Genomic DNA, 23369 nt, shown 5'->3' on the forward strand with positions numbered 1-23369 from the left:
GACTTAGTCATAACTTCTTTTTTTTTTTTTTTTTTTAAATAAAAAGCCATATTATGCATTTTGGCCCTCATTACAACCCTTGCGGTCAGTGCTAAAGAGGCCGTAATACCGGCAACAGGCCGGCGGAAAAAAAAAAAATGGGAGTTTGAGCATGCCGGTTACCGCCATGCAAAACCGCCACTTTCACACACCGACCACCAGGGTGGTAACATCACTGGACCGCCAGCGGTATCAGGACCCCACATACCGCCATGGATTTTGTGGGGTTTTGTACCACCACAAAATCCAATGGCGGTAGGCACTATCAGTGCCAGGGAATTCGTTCCCTGGCACCGATTGGGTGTCTCCCACTCCCTCCTCCCCTGAGTCCTCCCCAACACTCACGACTGCCCTACCACCGCCAAAGGTGGTAGGATCCCCTACCCACCCCTGCCACCCCACACCCACAGAAACCCCCACAGACACCCCCCACATCCCGCTACACGCACGCTCACACCACTCACAAACATACACGCAGACATATATGCATGCACACATGCACACATACATACACGTCACATTTCCCATACACACATTACACCCCCTGCATGCATACACGCACTCACACACACACCCCCATGCACGCACACACCACACAACACCCTCCCACCTCCCTCCCCTAACAGACAATCACCTTACCTGTTCCGGTGGTCCTCTGGGAGGGAATGGGATCCATGGGGGCTGCTCCGCCGCCAGCACCCCGCCACCAGAACACCACCATGCCGAATACTGGGACGTTATTCAGTGGGCAGTGTTCTGATGACGTGGTGGTGACGGAGGAGCAGCCTCCACTTCACTGCCGACCGTCAGTATGGCTGCTGGCGGCTCTCCGTCCAAAAAAGGGCAGAGGGCTGCCAGCAGTCATGATATGGTTGGCGGAAGAACGCCACCACTTGCGGTCTTCAGCCCGGAGGAACCTCGACGGTCTTGAAAAAAGACCGCTGAGGTTAAAATGAGGTCCATAACCTTGATCAGTGGCTTGCCAGCATAAGCAACTCAGTCCTGTTAGTTTGAACATAAAGTTTCCTGCACGGGAAAATGTAAAATACAAGAACTATTTTACAGCAGAGGCATATATCTTCTGCCTACTCAAAATCTGTACTCAAGGTGATCAACACTTGGGCAGAGCCAAAACACTCTAGTGCTCCTCAATGGGTTACTTCTGTTGATCACATAAGGTATACTGAGAAGTACGCTAGCAAGTCAGACCTAAAAAGCTCAAAGTGTTTTTTATGGAAGCTATCTTCATTAAAGGCAACATACATCTAGAAGTGGAGGTATAGTGTCTCATAAGGTGCAATTGGATTATAAATAAAATGTACATATGGATTTTAAGGTTGGAATTTGAAATGAAAATGGAATACTTTCCAAATAATTAACAGGCAGATCGTGAAGGGAGAACCATCATAACATGACATTGAAATTCTTTATGGCAAAACAATGATCAGAAAAACTAGGTCTTACTGGGGAGATATCAGACAATCAGATAAAATATTTTCCTATGGGAACTGGGTCATGCAATGGGTTCTTAAGATAAACATGACTAATGCTAAAGAAGCTCAGTGGATTAATAAGACTACTGCAGAAATTGGTCTATAACTCACAGTTCACACTTTGATGTTACCAAACTTTACCTTTTATCATTCAAATATCAACAAAAAAATTATGCTGGTTGAATAATCACACTGAATTGTACTCTAATTTCAACATTAGTGTTGGAGCTATCTACAGAGCTCTAGAGGGGGTGGATCAAAATATTTTGGGATCCGGTTCCCTATTCTGGCACAGTTTAGGATTTCAGATATCTGCATTTTGGTCAATTGTGAAACAAATAAAAAAACATGGCATGTAACAATGGCTTTAACATAATAGAACCTAACTTGGAAAGGCAGCATTTGCATTCCCACTAGGCATGGTAATGTGTGGAAAAGGGGGCTTTATAGTTTAATATTCAAAAGCACACTAGACCAGTTACAATGGTATCAAATTTCTAGGATTTAAAACAAACTTTTAGAGGAACTTTGGAAATTACCCAAACACCTCTCAGCGCATAGTAATACTAGCATAAATGTGTGGCAAATGATATATAACATACTGGATTAAGGTTATAAAAGGGATTTCAAAACTTACTACACATTTTAATACAACAGGTTTGAAAAATCAACCTGAGATCATTGAGGAGCAGCTTGAACTGATTGCAAAATAAGAATGTTAGCAACACTCTTAAGAATCTATTTAAAGGAGACAGCCTTTTTGATAATTCTTGAAAGATACATTTAAAAGGACAACAATGAGACATTTACAACTGAATATTTCTATTCAGTATAGAACACAGGTAACTTTTTGAGATACAAGGACAACTAGTGCACTTTTCTAGAGAAGGTGCTATAACTGATAGGCAAATATATGCAGCAAGCACTACATGTTTAAACAGGCTGTGGCCGGAGCATAAACTATAGTTTCACACATATTATTTGGTTGCAGTTCTTCAGTGGGCACCTTAAGCCATGTCATGGCATCCCTCCCTTTAAAAGACTCGTTGGCAAACCTTTAAGGGCACACTGTGCACTGTATAAATGCTGTTAATGCCTTGGTTTAATCTTTCTAAAAGATTATTCAATTAATTATCCACAAAGTGTAGAAATATTAAAAGTGTAGTCGGGTAAACTATGACATAGGAGTTTTATTGTCATAGTTTGTATTTTCTTGAATTTTTCACTACAAACACTTATTCAAACTCTTCTCTCCCTGACCATGTTTCATTTTTTCAGTGTTCTATTCTACAACATGTGTTTGTTAGGAATTTGAAGGCCAGCTGACGCAGGTAGGAATATGGAGGTGAACAGTGATAAACAGTTTAGCTTTGGTGGAGGGACTCTGAATTTCCTAGTCTGAGATCTTGGATGGTGCTCCAGTAATAGCCAGAGTAACAGTAATGCAGCAAACCACTGACACTTCTTTCAACATACAGTTTCACATAGACATAATGATTTCTTCTGTCGGGCACTGCAATACATTTCTTCTCAGAACCGTCATCCACTTCGCAGAGTAGAACACAAAATTAGATACTTCTTTAGGTGTTGAAGGAAAATTAGGTATGCAGTTCACTGTGTTTCCACAATATATGTAAAATGTCTTTTGAGAACTGTGCCAGTAAACTTTTCCAATTTTCTTCATAGATGCACAATCACTGCATACATGCCAAACGCATATCAGAAACATAAAAGTCCCAAATATCCTTTTGTTAAGCACTGGAATATAATGAACATATAATGTAAAGAACACTTCTTCTGACTTTATGTGCACAGCACACACCCTGCACACCTCATCTTCAATATAAGCACTGCAGGCCATGACTGAGCCCACTCATATTGGAAGGAACACGTTCCTTGTTGAACGACAGGAAGCCTGTAGGACTCTCCTAATGCCATGAACGCTGGTAGGGTACGTCACTGGATACTGAAGAGGAACCTTTGCAGTCCCCTGTGATACCAATGTACTGTTCTCTATTGTGGGTCAATAACAGAAATGCATACTTGGCTCGTGCACGGTTATCCGGTTTTAGTACTGGTCCTATTAAAGTATTAACTTATTCAAATAACAATGAATCTTTACTTGGTGTTAAGACAGAACGAAGACAGCAGAATTTTTGACCTGCAATAGAATCAGACTGCAGGATGGTGTGGGCAAAAGACCACTAAAAAGGTTTTCCCAGTCATGTGTTCACATAAAACAGACCGGCTTTTGAGAACATGTGTGTGATGAACAACAAACTATTAAAAATGAAAACAACAGAAGACCACTATCTAAAAAAAGAGTAGGAAAACTTGGCAAAATCTAACTGCACTTTTCTGAACTTAGTTGAAAAATAAGGTATTGCAAATAAAAGTACACAAAAAATGGCTTGCCTTGCCAATTATAAATGAAATACATGGGCAAAGGAGGACGGGCAGTAGATATAAGGAGTGTGCGGGGGCAGGTACCAGTGAAAATGCTTTCTAAACATGGCTCCTATGTTGAAAAGAATAGAAAAATGATTCTCTGATCGCTGCCTACAGCTGCACATTTTATGAAATTTAGTTTAATCATGGGAGGCGTTTTTAACTCCATACTGCATTTCACTGATGACAGATCTACAGCTCTTCCAAACAGACACAACGTTCCCCCAATACCGATACAGGAAATACCAGAAATCATCTTTTTGGACACAGGACCACATAGTTGACAAAGACTATGCACTGCTTTCAAAGCTATACTAGACACATACAAGAACACAATATTTTCTGGCCCATGGAGCCCATAATTTTAGATAGGATATGGATCCATATGGACCTACAGATCATGCACCAGATTTGGCTGAAGCTGACCATGATGAAGACTGTTGGATCTGCCCCAAAACCCTGGGTCATCTGTAAGAAAACATTTAGAGACATCACCCCAAAGGCAACAATTAGCTAAACATTTACTTTATTTTGAAGAAAATAACAATGAAGATGTTAGTTAGAACACAAACAGGGATACAGCAAAAGCTGCCCTTACGGTAGAACTGATAGTGTATTTCACAACCTACATAAGGACAATCTATGCAGAAAAAGATGGACTTTGAAACTCAACGAAAACAGTTTCAAGCAACATAAACTAAACTACTCCTAGAGGATCTATAGAAAACCAAGCAAAGTTAGAGGCAAACTTGAGCAATCATTATTGCAGGAGACAGCCAGGAATTTGTTGTACATCAAACAATGGGATACACATCACTGACACCACAGGCATCAAACATGTTTTCCACCTCTACTACATGTCACTAGATCACGCCCAGGACCTAAACCCTGTTCTGCTTTCCTTCAGACTAAGAGGGAACGGAGCTCAAGAATTCAAGGAATGCAGCACTCTTAGTCTGAGTAATGAATTTATGAAGGCAATTCCCAGGTTCATATAAATGAAGAGAATAATATGAGCACTTCATGTGAATGCTGCAACACATGTGCAACTCTTAAAGTAATCACAGCAGTGGAATAATAATAATCAAAAAATGCAATACATCAACCACGAATATATGTGCCGTGACTACATATATTTATGCATGCCCACAATAAACCTAGATATTAAGAATTAAAAATGCATCACCATGGGGCTCGAAATCAACATCATCTTTTTTTGCCAACGTCAAGCTGTGGAACGTATGACAACTGAGACATAAGAGTCCACTCCAATAGGATTACTCTGATTGATGCGTCCACTCTAAGAGATGAGTTCCTTCTCTCCCAATGTCAAGCTTCCCCACCTTATATACATTAAACAAATTTTAAGGAAGGTTTTAGAAGCCCCACTCCTGCTGAGTTGTGAAATTCAAGCACTGGCCGTACCAGGTCAGTGTTGAAAAAACACACTAGAGACTGGCCAGATCCCAAGGTGTATTTCCAAGTCTGAGCTGTACCCTTCCCTACCATAAACCTTGTACAGTCTTAACAAGGTTTCGTCCCCCATTTTATGTTCTCTTCCTCTGTGAGAAAAGCGAAAACATGTTAACAAGCTGTGCGCGGAAAAGTACCCGCACCACCAATGTACGGCATTTGAAGCTAAGCTAAGCGCAAAATGGAGTCAGTGGTCAAGATGGAGTCGGTGGTTAAATACAGATCGCATTACAAACCCTGACTATCAAGACTGCTATTTGGAGGACTTCGCCATTCCATTAGGAGACATAACTGACTTTACTTAACTCAAGATTCAAATCAAGACCAAGGAGGTGAGAGCAGAAATATAGGGTTTGTCAAACCATAAGGCTGCGGACTTGTTTTGGCACCTGTGGACTTTTTGGTTGACAAAGGTATAGAATTATTTCCTAGTCTCGGGTTCACATTACCCATATACAAACCCATGGGTATTGCTAGATTAGGATTCTACTGCCCTCAACCCACTACATCTTACATGGCTTCTACTCCCCTCCAGACAACATCAATCTGCAGGGCAATACCTTATATCAACATCCAAATTACTAGTACACTGGAATTGTGTTTCCAGGAAGATTAGCATGACCACATTTCCCTCTTCTCTGACACCAATGAGGTGCAACTCTAATTCATATCACAATGGGGCTAGTCATCAATTTCTGCAACCGGCGAAAATACTCTGCTATACGAGGTATGCTCAACCTAGTAATCAGTACAATCCAAAAACACAAATGAAAATTCAAGAGACGAAGTTCAACTCTGAAGTAATTAATTCCCTTTATTCAAGTTATTTTTATGACATAAAAGGCCAACAATGGTTAAACCTGACTTCATTCCTGGGATCACTAATGCAGGGTTCAAAAGATAAGAACTCATATATCCCACCTTTCCTGAGAGATTTATTTTCTGATTGTGAGCTGCTTATGAGAAAAGACTACATAGAACTGCTTGACTTCATACAAGATTGTGACTTTCACCTAATCCAGTTGTTACATTGGGCAGGCACAAAGCAGATGAAGGAATCATGGAGAGGTAAAGAAGTAAAAGAATCTAAAGTCTCTACTGCTACATTAATAGTAAATTGTTCCATAAACATAATATTGTTATCAACAGCAAAAGAGCTCTCAATACTGAGATTTCTTACAATACATGGACTGAGATTTGGGTTCAAGCTGATAAACCATCCATATGTGTACAACACAAGGAAAACAACTACAAAATAATGACGAAGTGGTATATAGGTCCTGCCCAAATGAAAGGGATGTTTAAAGGTCCAGGAACTTGTTGGAAGGGTTGTGTGGAAATAGTCACCCTAGTTCCCATGTGGTGGTCAAGTACATGTATACAGTCTAGCTGTGAAGAGATCCTTCCCACATGAAAGCTATCACAGGGATAGCTCTACCACTGCATCACACAGTTGTGCAATTTGGGGGGCCCAGGAGATGACTGGGTCTATCCACTCTCAATCCTGTTGGGGAAACCAATCAGATGTACCTTTGGCAACTGCACACATTTGGAAGCTCCAAACCACAACATTGGTGGGCAGAAGATTTTAAACACACATGTAATGGAAAATTATCATTACTGAGAGTATAGAGTTTCACAATGGCTAGGCTACAGTTCGGTATCCTTATGAAGAAAAATCATGTGATTGGGATTAACCCTTCTACTACGTCTGGCATATTACATCGACCAGCCTTGTGTCTTGTCCTAATCTTCTGAGTACTCGACAAACTGTTAATGTCCACGCACTGCCTAAGGAAATATTTCAGATATTTCCTGTAATCTTTCCATATCCACAATACCACTAATGTTTACCTGTTTATAACTGTAATGATGATTTCTTTATTGATATTCTTCATGACGAAATGTTACATTATAAACGTGACAGGTGCTATGATCTTGAGAAGGAGAAACAAAAAAGTAAATAAAACTGCAAAAAAAAAAAAAAAAAAAAACTGACAACATACTGTCCAAATGTACTGAAATCCAAATCCATTAAATAACAAAGGGATGGTAACTCATCTCCATGACAACCCCAACTCCAGCTCCTTACAAATATTCTTCATTGTTAACGCACAATCACTTTCATTAACCGAAAATCTACTTTTTTTTAAATATGAAAAACTCCTAAGTAAAGGAAATCTGGGATTACCTATAGGAAGCAGGAACTAGAAAAGACTGCCATTGCTTCTGGGCCATAGTAAACAAGTACTTAACTGGCAATGATGCAATGCCCAATGTAATAATTTGAGAAAAATCAGGGACACTCTGTATTCCAACTGAACTATAGTTATGAAGGCCATAATTACAACAATGTTCCAAAGGCAATCACTCAGAAAATGTTGAATACATTAGAAGAAGTTATCCTATTTAAAGACCATATTAACACACCAAATGATTTTGAAACTCTTCAGTTTAATCATTCCACACGTTGTGTAAGTAAAGTGACAATTACAATCTGTGGAAAGGTGCTACATGTGACAGCACAGTGAGTGAAAAAAAAAATGAAAAATGTTTGGAAAATATACAGTGTGCATAATCAAAAAAGTCTTAACCAACAGAACATAAATTTGTAGATAAAACCCTAAAGAAATTAATATTGAATGGGTTTCTTAAAGGCCAGTCATCTAGAAAAAAAGTGGTTAATACAGAATAGTAGACGTTTCAACCCCTAAACATTATTTGACAGGGTCTTCTCTTCCTCAGGACGGAATTGTAGCAACCTGAAAAGAGAGAAATTTTCAAAATATAGTAAAGAAAGGGAAGGAATCCAGGTGCTGAATATCATCAAACTGCTCAACTGACCTAAAATGAACATGAGACAATGAAATGCCTCAAATGAACGAGATGATTGATGTCCTACGTGAACGACCTATTAAAACAAAAAAAGACTAAAATTACAATCATTGAAATCACTAAAGCACAAACCGCATTGGAGTTGGTGGACCTAGGAAAGTGGGGATCCCAACCCTACTTTATAGTGGTGAATCCATGGTATAACGTCATGTCAAAGACGAAAAAAAATGGAAAATGACCCAGTCATTATGGATCAATTATACGAAAATTATAGATTCCCATGATGGAAAAACAAAGCCCATTTCCGAGGATGCGTAGTCTGATCCATACCACTTGAGGCCTCATTTTGAGTTTGGTGGGTGGCAGAGGCCGCCCACCAAACTCTTTCAGATGGAAAACCGCCACTCTGTTTTCCGCCTACCAGCGATATTATGAGTATTCCACTGGGCAAGGGGGTGTAAACTGTGTTTCTGCCGACTGGACAAGCGGAGTAATCACCACAACATTGATGCCGGCTTGTAATCGAGCCAGCGGCAATGTTGAGGTGGCACCCGGCGTGCTTTTCACTGCCCATAATTTGGGCATGTCCATGGGGGCCCCTACACTGCCCATGCCAACTGCATGGGCAGAGCAGGGGCCCTCATGGGGCCTCCTTGACACCCCGTTTCTGCTAGCCTTTGTATGGCAGTTGGACCGCTGGTAGCAACCTGGCGGTGCCAGCAGTTGGACCGTGACGGTTCCACCATGGTCATAATGTGGCGGTCGGACCGCCGCTGTCTGCGGCAGTCCCATCGCAAGTCTGGCGGTCCATGGACCGCCAGACTTGTAACGAGGCCCTAAGTGTCAAAATGGCTATGTTGATAGTAGAGAATGTATATCACTATTTTTTATATTCATCACACTGAGCCTGTGGACAAACATGAATAGTCTAATAGCTAAAAGCCCAGCGCCATATAGATAAAACAGCTTTGTCTTTGTTAGACAAAGAAAACCTATCACTAATGTCTTATTTACCACAAGCATAGAAAGATAAAATCCTCCACAAGTATCATCAAAAGCATAATAATGGTAAATTTAGCTCACTATTTGCTTTGCTATTTGCTTATTGTTCGTGTTACTTTGTCATTACTGGAGCACTTACAGCTCTCCGTTCAACCGCAGTTCCATTCCATTTGCTGCAGAGAGAGTTGGTCCTCTCCATTTCCTACTTCCTATGGGCCACTAGACCGCCACCATTTTAGGCAGGACAGCAGTCTAGATGCTGGGCCTCTTACAGGCAGCTACACATTATTTAAGTAGCTGCAGGGTGTGGATGCACCGCAGGCATGCCAGAGGCAATTCATTCTGCGCCCATCCACACCGGGTCAACACCAGATGCCAGGATCTCTGCAAGTTTCTCTCCAGATCCTTGCAGATCTCTGGCAATATGGCCAGTACAATGGTTCTGGAGTACTCTTTTTCAGAAGTAAAGCAATTACATGCAACTCTTATTGGAGTGAACAGTCCCACCTTATGCTTTAATCCACAGTTTTCATCAATAAAAGGGCTAGTTAGTTGTGAAACATGCTCAGCATTTTTGACTACGTCATGTGCTGTGTTCCCGATGGCCCCTTCACAGGCCCTGGCAAAGCTCCTCCCATAAAGACTCTCACACAGAACGCCAACACTACTACTTTTGTACATAAGAGCAGTATGGGAAAAAATAGATGGCCTTTATTGTAATGTTAGATCCTTGGCAAAGCACTCAATTGAAATATGGGATTTTATCTTCACCCATCGACAAAAGTTATGTTAAATAGGGAAAAGCATCCGGGAGAGGGCGTTGCCATTGCTTTTCATGACTCCGCAAAATTCACATTAGTTACTTTTTACTTTCAGAATGGAGCGAGATGTGTAGTTTTAAAATCTCAATATCCGCGACTGAAGGCTGGAGGGGGGCACTGATCTATTGCCCACCTTGCTGTATGAAAGATTTTAGCCAGTCATTAATTTATTATATTGCATGCCACATTTTAGCATGTGATAAGTTGCTCCTGCTGGGAGGTTTCAAATACCATGGAGAAGACCTTTGACCAAGGAGTGTCTCAACTCTTAACTAACATGGAGACCTTAAAACTCAAAGAAATAGTCACTGGTCCAACACATAAGGCGGGTACCACTCGATCTTATTTTCACAAATGTGGCAGAAGTAACCAACAAATCTTCTATTCCCATTACATGGTCAAGCCATTACTTGATCAAGTTTTCTATCCCACGTAAGAACATTCCAGTAACACACAAGCAATAGGCTGGAAGACCACAACGTTCAAGGAAGGCAGTCGCTCCGAGGCCTTTTTGGAGGCTTTTAATGGCTGCCACTCCGACATCCCATAGGGACATCAATGCCACTTTTGGCTGCCTTTTATTACCGGCTTACCAATAGCCCATGCAGTACGGGGTGGCCCCAAAGGTTCTGGGGACCCCCCCTTTTCTACACAGCCAGCACTGCACATGAGCCCCTGGCCTGACAGCTCCTGCCTGGCCCCGGGGGGGAGGAAGCCTCCTCCATGTACTTTGCAGCGGGTTCCCTCAAGTTTCATTGCGCCGTTACCTATCATGACTCCCTAACAGCTACTTTCAATCAAATACCACCCCTTAAGAAACCTTCCTACTTCTCTCCTCTGTTAAAAAATCAGACACTCTGGTATACTAACAATCTGTGGGAGGATAAAACGAAATTTAAACACCAAGAATGGCAATGGCGTTCCACTAAATCCCCTGCAGATAAAGCAGATTATGGTGTCATGTTCTGTGACTATCATAATAAGATCAGAACAGCACGGACAACAAAGGGGTCCCTCAGGGTTTGTGCCCGAGCCCAACACTATTTAACATCTACATAGCACCCCTAGCACAAACTGTAAGATCCTGTGGCGTGGAGATCGTGTCATACGCAGGCAACACTCAGCTTCTCATCTCTTTTGTTCCTGATCCAGATATGGTGAAACACCCGCTCATTGGTGGCCCTCAGACTTTGGCCAAGCCTCTTCTCCCAAGCAAGTGGTGAGAAATTTGGGAGTTAAAATATATCAGACACTATCTATGCGAGATCAAGTTAATGCTACATATGGGACCTGTTTTGCTACAATGGGACTGCTGAAAAAATGTTTTTCCCAGGCTCCCTTCCACCTCCAGGAAAACCCTGGTCCAGGCTCTCATAACTAGCTGCCTGGATTACAAGAATGCATTGTTGGTAGCAAGCAATAATACCCAGCTGGCGAAACGTCATGTTGTACAGAATATTGATGCTCAGCTCATTTGTAAAATTCCAGCTCGGTCGCCCACTGCATTTTTTTAAAAATTCATTGGTTGCGGGCAATTCTCAAGCTCTGCAGCCTGAAGTACAAGGTCCTCTATCAGTCCCAACCTGCCTCTTTGCGCTCAAAACCTAGCTACTATATACCTCCAGGCAGTTAAGGTTTTCTAATAAAGTTTTGCAGACTCCACACATTCGCACTGCCAGATTTGGTGGCAGATACTTTTCATATTTGGCCCCGCATCACTGGAACAGTCTCCCTCTTCATATTCGCACCTGTCCCAATTTCCAGAAGATGTTAAAACCATGGTTTTTCTAAGCAGTGCCTCCCCTATGCCTCAACAGCATAGTGCTGAGATACTCCTTCAGGAGTGAGTTGTGCACTATATTAAGTACCCATAACATAGATGGGCTTGACAAGCTTTATAGGAAAAATTCAGAAGCTACGTTTCAGGCGTGTATGCTAATAATACAATAATTGTTTGTCATGCTAGGTTTCAAACTTTAATCAATACAGTGGAGCAGGAGATTCAGGTTATGTTACATTATTATGAAATCTGTCAACCCTGGAAAAAAAGGTAGGAGCTTCAGACCGTTCTTATTACGGTGTTTTTTGATACTTGAGTCAGCTGCCTGCTTATAAGGCAATTAATTATAATCAGATACCTCCAGCCTCAATGACACAATCTTCCTTATTTACAATGATAATCAAACTTCTGTCTGCTCTGATGAGCGAGGTGATTAAAGAGAACATTTAATAGTAAATAGGGAGGTAAGACAGGGGTGCCTTTTGCCATATTATTATTTAATATCTTTAAAGATGACCCCTCCACCCAGAGCATTCAAGTGTGTATGCTGTGGACTATCCAATGGGTATCGGGGTTCCCATTGCCTGTTTGTTATATGGAGGTTACAGATCATCATGCACCAGAATTTAGCATCTTTGGAGGCCTATGAGAATAAGAAGAGTCCATATTGCTAAAGTGGACAAATTCAAAGCTATGACTGCAGACTCAAAATATGTACCAAAGAAAATATGTTTGTATTAACAATGTGGTATTTGAGAAAGCTGCTAAATGTGATTATCTCAGCTTGTGGTGACTTATAAGTTACTTAAGTGCAGTGAAAATGGCTGTGAAATAACGTGTGCATTATTTCACGCAGGCTGCAGTGGCAGTCCTGTAAAAGGGTTTGTCTGAGCTCCTTATGGGTGGCAAAAGAAATGCTACAGCCCATAAGGATCTCTTGGAACCCCAATGCCCCGGGTACCTAGGTACCATATTTTAGGGACTTATAAGGGGAGTCCAGTGTGCCAATTGAAATTGGTAAATGAAGTCACTAGCCTAGAGTGACAAATTTAAAAGCAGAGAGAGCATAAGCACTGAGGTTCTGATTAGGAGAGCCTCAGTGACACAGTCAAGCACTATACAGACACACACATTAGGCCATACATTATGAGCACTTGGGTCCTGACCAGCAGGATCCCAGTGAGACACGAAAAAACATACTGACATACAGGTAAACATAGGGGTAACATGACAAGAAAGATGGTACTTTCCTACAGTTATGTATTTTAGTCTGTGGATGATGTGCACAGTAATATACTGTAGGATGTGGCATGAATTATACTAATCATATAGATAAGCAGCCATAAATGAATTATAAATATCTGCTTTGTTTTTCCCTGTGAACCTTCCCCTTATTCAGCAGTCACCTGCATGTGGAACTGCAGTTCTATTCAGACGAAGGTCTGCTAGCTGCTCAGGAGCCCAGCTGTTCCTACACTCCTGATACTTTGGTTTCCTGGGGAAAGAATACAACATTTCCCTTCACCCAGGCTGGGTACTCTGTGAAGGAGGTTGTTTAACTGAGAAGATCCCATTCACGCATAATCTGCTGCTACAGTGTAAAAATGAAATGTATACGTGCGCCAAAGAATATTTCCTTCTTTTTCCACCTGTACCTTCATATCTGCTCCTCTCCTTTGCTGGACTGAGGTGCCTCAAATAGACATCTTTGCCTGGCATTAGTACACTTACACTGATTACATTTTTTTCTTCTTGTCCCCTTCGAAAATATAATTGAGGGTCAGAAAATGTATTCTGTCCAGTCAAATGCATTTTGCATTTAGCATGGCACGCAGAGGAGGTTTATTTGTGCCTAGAGGGAAGGGCGTAGCCAGGCAATTAAGATACCCTTCACTTTTATTTATACTTCAAATACCATCAGGTGAAGCAAAGCGTGTACGCTCTGTCCACTCCACCCCAGATGAGGTCCCTTCATTCCACCTTCCATCCATCTCTCCATCCTTTAAGCCTTTCGTGCATCTATCCATCATGCATCTTTTCATACTTCCACCCATCCTTCCTTTCCCATTGTGTATTCACCCTTTCATAATTACACTATTCCACACATCCTTCCACTTATACTTTTAGCCATTCATCTATGCTCTTCCCATTCACACATCCAATCATTTTCAACTATCCATCAATTCACCCTCCATTTATCATAACCACCCATCCAGACTTCCATTCATCCATCCACACACACATTCATCGTTTCATCATTCCAGCCATTCTTTCTTTCACCGCCCCCCACACAAATGTTGTTTTACACTTCGTCCATCAGTCATTTCACCCTTGCATTCATCTATTAATGCTGTTGGCCATTAGATCTTTCAAAATGTACTTCTTTTCATATGTCCTTCATTTTACTCTTCTTTCCATCCCGCTTGCTCTCTCTCACACGTGAGTAGCATAGCCAGTGTATCGTGGGCCTTTGAGCAGGAAGGAAATGAGCCCCGACTACTACTTGAATTATAAATTACAGCAATAAACATGGTTCAGCGAGGCCCTCAGGCCTCTGGGCTCTCCTGCCACTATACCTGCTGCACCAATGGAAGCTAAGCCCCTGCACTCTCTCACGTCACCTTTTGGTTCTCATTTACTGTGATTTACTTTGTTTCCCTGTTACGGTTTTCCCTCACTTGGTGTTTTAAAGAACTTTTGCCTGCAGATAGAACGTGCTCCTAATTATGTCATCCTCACCCCCACTTAAGCTCTGAAAGCAGGAAATGCAAGACGCTACTGCCTAGGGGTATTGTACTGTCGAATGACCTTGTGCTTTGCACCAATGCCTTAAATTTACAACGGCAACATGTATCTGTGCATGCATTAAACCACCCCTCTGTCTCTTTTGGGTAAGAGCATAGTGCATATATGATGGCTGCATATAACTCTGTGAATCCTCTCGTGCACTGGCAAGCTCCCCCGTTGCTGCTAGCTGGACCATCTATCTACCTACCTATATGCCCATGTTCATGCTATACTTCAGTTATGCTCTTGGATGGAGCCTAGGCAGGTTTGCGCTGGTTGCCTGTAACTGGTGCACCCTGGATCACTCATCACTGCTGGTTGCACTCTTGCAAATGACTGGCTGTGTACAGTTCATGCCTGTTGGGGGCTCACCTATCTAGCTTAGGGATTGTACGGACCTAAACCATGATTATTGATATGGAGCATGTGGTGGAGGACTCCTCTATTCTGGCTAGGTGAATCCTAATGGGTCCTGCTCAGTCATTCACAATATTCAATAAATGTTAATTTGTCTGCACGTATTCCATCTCCCACTCCTCTTCCTGGTATTAAACATATACTTGCAGCAATCAAATAAAAAAGATTAATTTTAGAAACCACATGCACACAGGATATTGTACTGTGACGGGAAAAGACACCAGACAAATTGATTATTTGTTAGGAAACAAATCCAGCAGAGATGATATTGAACAAACGTACCTCAGACATTTTCAGTCCTGATGAATCAGGCACAGGCACATGCAGTTCAATAAGCCAACAGACTGCTAAATCAGATGCCTTGGATTGAGGGAGAGAGTTGAAATGGGTCTGAAGTACCGCACATTCAGTTTAATGCCTAAGCAGAATTGCATCTTTATTGGGGATGCATAATTCAAAGAACTTATGTTAAAAGCAATGTGCGATTCATAGAAGGTTTGCCTCACCAGAAAGTGCTCTGTGTATCCAGATAATTTAATGATAACAAAGCTTTTCATGGCGGCAGTTTTATACTGCTTTTGAGAAATGTTCTAGTGTTTAATACCAATCACATACTTCATTTTCTTTAATCATTGTACGAGCACTATTATGATTTTTCAGTAACCGTTTTTTAAGGTGTTTGACTGGTGGTATTTTGACCTGATTATTTAAGGAACATTTTTAACTAATGATTTTTTTTTTCCATTTGCTTCTAAACTTGTCATGGACAGATTTGTCATTCAAAGAGGTATGTTAGATGCCACCTACAATCCCTTGTGTAATAATACAAGAGCCATACCAGCATCCCCCACGCCAAGAGAAAAAAAGAAAAATGTCTGCTCATGTAAATCATGGTACTGCTGTGATTAAAGACCTTGTTGACAAAGAAAAACGTAAAAGGTGAACTCAGCAACAATGCTAATGATCTAAATAGAGATACACCATTCCAGCCACTATTTACATCTTATCCACACACTAGGTTTGATGACTTTGAGAGGCCATTCAGGACAGACTGGTGCAAAACCAGACCATGGCAGCAGTACTCTGTTATTCTGGATGCTGACTTTTGTTTCTCATGTTCTGTGATTACTAGTAGGAAAAATGTTAAGTGTTAGAAATTGGGTTACAGGTCGATTGGTGTGTGAGTCCTGGTCAAGCAACAAGCACAATCCTAGTCTGGGTAAAGCACCAGCAATTCCCAGATTAACCTGTGCTCACCCTCTGATAGCTTGGCACAGAGTAGTCAGGCTTAACTTGCTGGCACTGTAAAGTATTTGTGCAACATTTCAAACCGTAAAACAGTGAGCACACCACACAAAAAGTACCCTACACCAAGTTAGAAAAATAGAACTTAATGTAATAAAACAAGACCAAAACAACAAAAATCCAATAAGTAGAACTTGAGATCTTAATTTTCAAAGAATAAACTGTAAAGTAGTGCTTAAAAGCCAAAAGTGCCAACTAGGGATATCTGGTGGTGCAGAACCAAGTCAAAGTCAAAGGTTCAGGCTGACTGCGATGGATCACAGGCTGGCTAAAGGGACCAAGTTAGGCCCGCTGAACCAAAGTACCTTGAAACCTGGTTGCGGAGTCTTTCGTGAATTGCAGCAGAGGATGTGCCGGTTCTGATTCAGCCAACAGCGCAATGCGTTGGTTCTGCCCCCGCAGTAGATGTGTCGGTTCAGCTGGAACAAATATCTCAGATCTGCGTCTAGGGGTCCAGGACTGGAGTGCACCACTTGGCAGTACAGACTAACAGATGGCAGAGTCCAAGTGAGGAAGCAGGGTGGTTGAAGTATTTTATGTCCTTGAGACTTCAGATCAGGAGGTCAGCCAACTAGCCCTTGGGGTCACTTTGGGTTCTGGGGTGGAGAGATGCAGGTCCTCTCCTTCTCACTCCCAGTCTAGAGGGCAGCAGGCACTGGTCAGAAAACCAAAGTAGGAGTCCAGCAAAACAGCAGTTCAGCAGAGTGGCTGGCCTTCAGCAGCACAGCAGTCCTTCTTCTTGAGAGAGTATCCACAAGTCCAGAAGTGTACTAAAGTGGTGGTGTCTGAGGTCCAGTGTTTATACTTTGGTGCCCTGGTTCTGGGAGGTAGGAGAAGCACCCAGTCATGTGACCCGAGACAGGCTACAGGCACCAAATGGCTAAGGCAATAAAATTCCACCTTTCTAAAAGTGGCATTTTCAGAATTGCAATTTAAAATCTGACTTCATCTTAAGTTAGAAATTTAATTCCAGAGACACAAAACATAAAAGTGTCATCTCTTTTCATTTCAATGCTACACTTCTAAGATGTAATAAGGCAACTCCAACTGCATCCTATGGGAATTTATGAGTTTTTCACTACCAGGACATGTAAAACCTAATAGCACGAACTACCTTTTAGATACAATGCACCTTGTCCTTTGGGCAGTCCATGGGCTACCCTAGGGGTGGTGTATGTGTATAAAAAGGGAGGTTTGGATCTGGCAACATGTTTATTTTGCCAGGTTGAAATGGCAGTATAAACTGCACACACAGACTCTGCAATGGCAGGCCTGGGACATGTTTAAAGGGCTACTTCAGTGGCTGGCACAATCGGTGCTACAGACCCACTAGGAGCATTTAATTTACAGGCCCCAGACACATGTAGTGCACTTTATTGGGGACTTCTAAGTAAATTAAATATGTCAATTGAGGATAAGCCAATAATACCATGTTTTATGACGTGAGCACATGCACTTTAGCAGTGGTAAAGTGCACAGAGTCCTAAGGCCAACAAAAACACATTCAGCAAAAATAGGAGAAGGAAGGCAAAAAGGGCCAGGTCCAACAATAAGGAGACAGTTTTGTACTGTAACTGGTTTCCATAACTGGAAAAGTGCCTTGGCATCTTGTACACATTTTGCTAAAAATGTGGTGAGTCAAACACACAAATATGCTAGCCAAGCTGTAGCAAAGGCATCTAAGAGAATGGAAAAACGAGATACTGTTGCTTTTTCATTAAATACAAAAGTAATAGAAAATAATTTACATTACGTAAAAGCATTGGAGAGGTAATCCATTTCTTGTTGTGAATGAACTCCCCCATGCAAGGGGGGCACTGAAGATATTTTTCATTCAACAATGTTTTAAGCTTTTCCAATACAATGAAAAAAGATAAAAAGCTAGCCACAATTATACACTCAATTCCCCTTGATGCAAAATACACATCTACGGGCTAGATGTATCAAACTATTTTGCATTTGCAAACGGTGTGAATCGCAAAATTCGACCGTTTGCGAATGCAAAAATGCCTTTCAGGATTTATGAAAGGCACTCGAAATGCAATTTCAAGGAATCGCTAAAATAGCGATTCCCTGAAATTGCGACACCATTTAGAGAATCACAAATTGCGATTCTCTAAATCGCAAATAGGGAATTCCCATTTGCGATTTCCAAAGCACATGTATCCAGCATTTCCTAAATCCAATTTGGTGGTAAGCATGTGCAGTTTTTAAAAATACATTATAAAGCGCACACATGCCCTAGTCCGCAAATATTTTTTGGGGATGCATCAAAGGGGGCCTTAGGCCCCCAGCATCCTGGGGTTTGCATTACCTAATCTGGGAATTCCTAACTGGAATTCGCAAATTAGATAATGCAAAACCATTTGCACCTATCCTACAGGGATAAATGGAGTCCCGTTCCCTAATTGTGATTCGGTAATAGCAATTACAAATTTTAAGAAATCGATATTACCGACTCGCAATTTTCATACATCCCATTTTGCATTTCTTAAATAGCAATTTCTTAAAATTCGCTATTTAAGAAATGCAAACCAGGAGCTTGATACATCTGGCCCTAAATGCATCCAAAACCAAGTATTATATTCTTTAACTGGTTTGCTTCTCTCACAAATCAAAAAAAGTATAACAGTTGTGATTCAAAGAGTTTCTTATTAAAACTGATGGGGTTTGTGATAAATGCAAAAAAATAATCTGTCCCTCGTGTGTTTTGTGAGCAAAGCCACACCTGCGGAGCATTTAATTGGTCTTTAACAAATGGAACAATTAGATGCAGGATACAGAGCTTATTGGATTTTAAGCCTCTTGGGTGCCTGTCATTTTAAACCAGATGACATTTTCAGTCAGTGCTTTGAGGGATCATCAATGTGGAATGGATGCAATGGAGGTGTTCAGGCTGTTATACAGAGAAGAACAAATAAATATATTCCTTACATACACTGTTACAATCATCGTCATCTTGTTGTCATACATGCCATCCTGAGTGAACCAGAGGCAAAGCAATTCTTTGATCTTTTTAAAATGATATACAATTTCTATCATCGTCATTATGTGAGTCAATGATACAATAGACCAACTCGCTAACGTCTTCTTAAAATTCAATGGACTAGCCATTATGAGGTGATAAATGTGTGGTTGAAAACTTTGACAACTTCTGATCTTATATCAGCCATATAGCATGGTGATAACATTGCATCTGAGTTGAAGGTAGAAGCTTCTGGAATAATCTCATATTCAAAAAGAAAATGTAATTGGGAAATTAACAAGCTTTACTTATAGCTTTAAACCCTGCAAATGGTGTGTTTCAGACTGATAGACCTGTCAGCTTTTGCCGTGGTTTTCTCTGTCTTTTTGGATTCTGACCTCCTGTTTCGATCCTGTGCTGAATTTCGGTTTTGTTGGCATTAGGACTCTGGCCACCTTACCACTGCTGACCAGTGCTAAAGTGCAAGTGCTTTCTGTCTAAATGGTATTGGTGATTCATTTATCCATGATAGACATATCTGATTTACTAATAAGTCCCTAGTAAGGTGCATTTTGTGTGCCCATGGCCTGTAATCAAATGCTACTAGTTGGCCTGCAGTACTGATTGTGCCACCCACATGAGTAGTCCTGTAAACATGTATCAAACCTGCCACTGCAGTGTCTGTGTGAGCAGTTGTACCTGCCCAGTACGACCTGGCAAGGGCACCCACTTGCCAGGCCCAAACCTTCCCTTTTACTACATGTAAGTCACCCCGTAAGGTAGGCCCAAGGCAGCCTCGTGGGCAGGGTATTTAAAAGGTAGGACATGTACTGATGTGTTTTACATATCTTGATGGTGAAATACTGCTAAACTCGTTTTTCACTATTGCTAGGCCTATCTCTCCCATAGGGTAACATTTGGATTGCCTTGAAATATATTTTAAGTGTAAATTCCCCTTGGGAGCAAATAGAGATATAGGTTTGGGGTTTCTGAACACACAATTTAAAAGTGCATCTCCTGGTGAAGTTAGTTTTTAAATTGTAAGTTTGAAATGCCACTTTTAGAAAGTGGGCATTTTCTTGCTTAACCATTCTGTGGCTCCACCTGGCTGTGGAATATGCATCTGGGTCAGGATGACAGTTGAGCTGTTTGTGAATTCACTCTAGACAGTCACACAAAGGGAGCTGAGGTGTGCCCTGCATATCCTGATGGTCTTCCTGGGCTAGAGTGGTGGGAGGAGCACCTGAATAGGGCTGTGCCTCTCCTCACACAAAGCAACCCCCTGGAGTGTGTCTGGGGCCAAAGCAGGAAAAACAGGGTCTTGTGCAATACAGACTTTCCTTTGACGTGTGCCTACTTCAAAGGCAGAAATAAGCATAGGTATTGGACCTCTGAGACCAGAACTTTAGAATTCTTCTGGACCGAGGACATTCTGCCAAGAAGAAGCGCTATATGCTGTAGGAGGGACTGCTGCTCTGCCTGTTGCTTTTCTGTGCTGAACTGCGGCTTGCTGCTTCTGTCCTGCGAGTAAAAAGACTGGGCTTTGCTTTAGACATCCTGCTTCCAAAAGGTTCACCAAGGGCTTGGGCTGAGTTTGTCTCTTGTTAGAGGTCGCAGGGACATCAAAGACGTCATTTGCCAGCACCTGGGCTTTCTTGATGAGAGTCCTGACTCACCAAGTGGTGACTAATCCAGTTCCTGGGGCCTTGGGAGTGAGTTCTTGTGTAATCAAGAAGAAACCAAGTGCAACAGCTCCAGAGTGACTTCGGAACCGGCGCTGCTCCCTTCACCGGAGCTGTGGTCCCCGCTGAGTGCAACGACTGATGCCGCAGGTCTGACACTGCTGCAGCGCCTCCCAAGTCCTGCCACAGCATGAGTCCTGAGTGCCGTGTCTCCGATGTCCATGACACCTGACTCTCCTGCAGCACCTGTGGCCCCATGTTGTGATCGCGACACCGGAAAGTTGTTGCCTCGCGTCTCAACCTGCTGGATTCATTGACCCCACGGGGTCGAAAGGAACCGATGCCTCGCCACTGACACCGCATCACCTCCCCTGCAACCATTAGGAACCGACACCTCACCTCCCCTGCTGTGCAGTAAGGAACGACACCTCACTTCTCTGATAACAGTAAGGAACCAACTCCACAGCGGCTCCAGCGATGCCTCACCTATATGACTCCATGCAACATCTTTGTTACCTTACCGCTTTCAAAGGTTCGTGTAACTCTGTGACCAGCCAGCACTCCCTCGTGAGTGGCATTAGACTGTTGGGAACAACTCTGTCAAGGCGTTGCGATAGCCCCAGTCGGACCTATTGTGTTTCTAAGCGTTTTACTAAGATTTAATCTTTGAAAATTTGTATCTTTACTTGTGTGCCAACACATTGTGGTCTAGTTTTACTCTGATAAATATTAGCTATTTTTCTAAACTGGTGAGGAATATTTTTGTGGTGTTTTCACTGTTACTGTGTGTGTGCACAAGTACTTTAGACATTGCCTCTGAGATAAGTCTGACTGCTCGTTCCAAGCTACCAAGAGGGTGAACAGGGGCTATCCTAGCTGTGTGGCTCGCTTATTCAGACCAGAGTGAGGGTCCCTACTTTGACAGGGTACAGACCACTGCCAACTAGAGACTCAATTTCTAACACACACACAGCAAACAAATTTGTCATTTATGGGTGGAAGTTGTGCAGTCCACTCTAAGTGGTCTGAAAGCAATGTGTGCAGATGCAATATTTTCTAAGTACTGGTCTTTTGCAGATGTGTCAGAGGAAGCCACGCATGTTAACTACAGACCAAAAAGGAGAACAACTCAACTGCTGATTTGCAGGCTCAGTGTTACTTTTTTACCATTGTTTTTATAAAAAAAAAAAGTTACACATGATGCAGATATTACTACCCTTTGTGGACTGGTGCATGATTATGCTGAAGCTTTACAGGCACTTCCTGAAATTACGTATCTAGTGGACTGGTTATAGGAATTTCAAATACTGCCTATAAGAGCTCCTTTTTAATCCTATCCTGTATCCTCACACCTCACCGCTGCACAATGCTTCATGAGCAGAAACAGAATTTGACTATTTTAGCACATCAGGAGCTCACGGCAAATTTATGTATGAATTATTTTATAAGGGAGTTTTCCAAGAACGAACAAGTTACTTCTTTGACTGCAATTTCTAGTTTTGCAATTGTCAGTCATGAAAACTGTAAGTTTTCAAAAATACTGTTTTTTATTCCAAAAGTGTTACTGTTTTTTAAAACATTCTATGAAAGTGCGTTGCAAAAGAATGACAAGAAAATTAAAAAAAAAAAAACAGAAAGCTCATATTGTGCAGAGAAGTAAGTGTTGGACAAATTGCAGTGAGTAAATAGCCAGCCATCCTAGTGCAATGATGTTAAGGCATGCATGTGGTAATGCAGCTCTCCTCGAGCTTGAACTACTATAACAGGAAGCTTGGTATCCAAGCGCTTGTGTTGAAGACTGGTATGCTGGAATTTGAAGACTGGCAGTTAAGTACAGCCATTGGTTTTTACTTTCAGGCAACTCTGCATGGAATGTATACACAAGGAATGTACCCTTTGTATACTGGTGCAAACATGTTTTGAAGTAGATATGATGCAATCCAGGGCTTGTAGGCTACGTTCAGAAGTGACAAATGGGGACTGCAGTCACTCACTCAAATGCACCCTTGGCCCACCTAAATAAAAATTCCTTGAGCAGGGCTGGATAGAATGATCTGAAATGTACTAACCATAAACTCAACTTAATCATTCTAAAATAAATCTATATTAGTAAAACAACGGTTTGTGTTGTCACACGTAGTAAAGAGCCAACATGGCATCTCGTGGCAACTACATTGTGCTGGGAGTTCCTGTTTTCTTAAAATTATTGTATTTGATCATAACCTGGTTTTCGAATCTGTATGAAAAGAGACTAGCATATTTTAAATTATATTTCAAAGGCACTGGCTTCAAAATATAGTTGAGTATTTTGAATCGACCTCC

General features: G+C 41.7%; 1 protein-coding gene across 1 annotated transcript in view; it reads right to left on the reverse strand.

Annotated features, from left to right (window-relative positions):
- The window catches only part of GPAT3 (glycerol-3-phosphate acyltransferase 3), a 528602-nt gene that overhangs the window by 504634 nt on the left and 599 nt on the right, over positions 1-23369 (reverse strand). The window lies entirely within an intron of this gene.

This window comes from Pleurodeles waltl, chromosome 1_2 (assembly GCF_031143425.1).
Source record: "Pleurodeles waltl isolate 20211129_DDA chromosome 1_2, aPleWal1.hap1.20221129, whole genome shotgun sequence".
NCBI lineage: Eukaryota > Metazoa > Chordata > Amphibia > Caudata > Salamandridae > Pleurodeles > Pleurodeles waltl.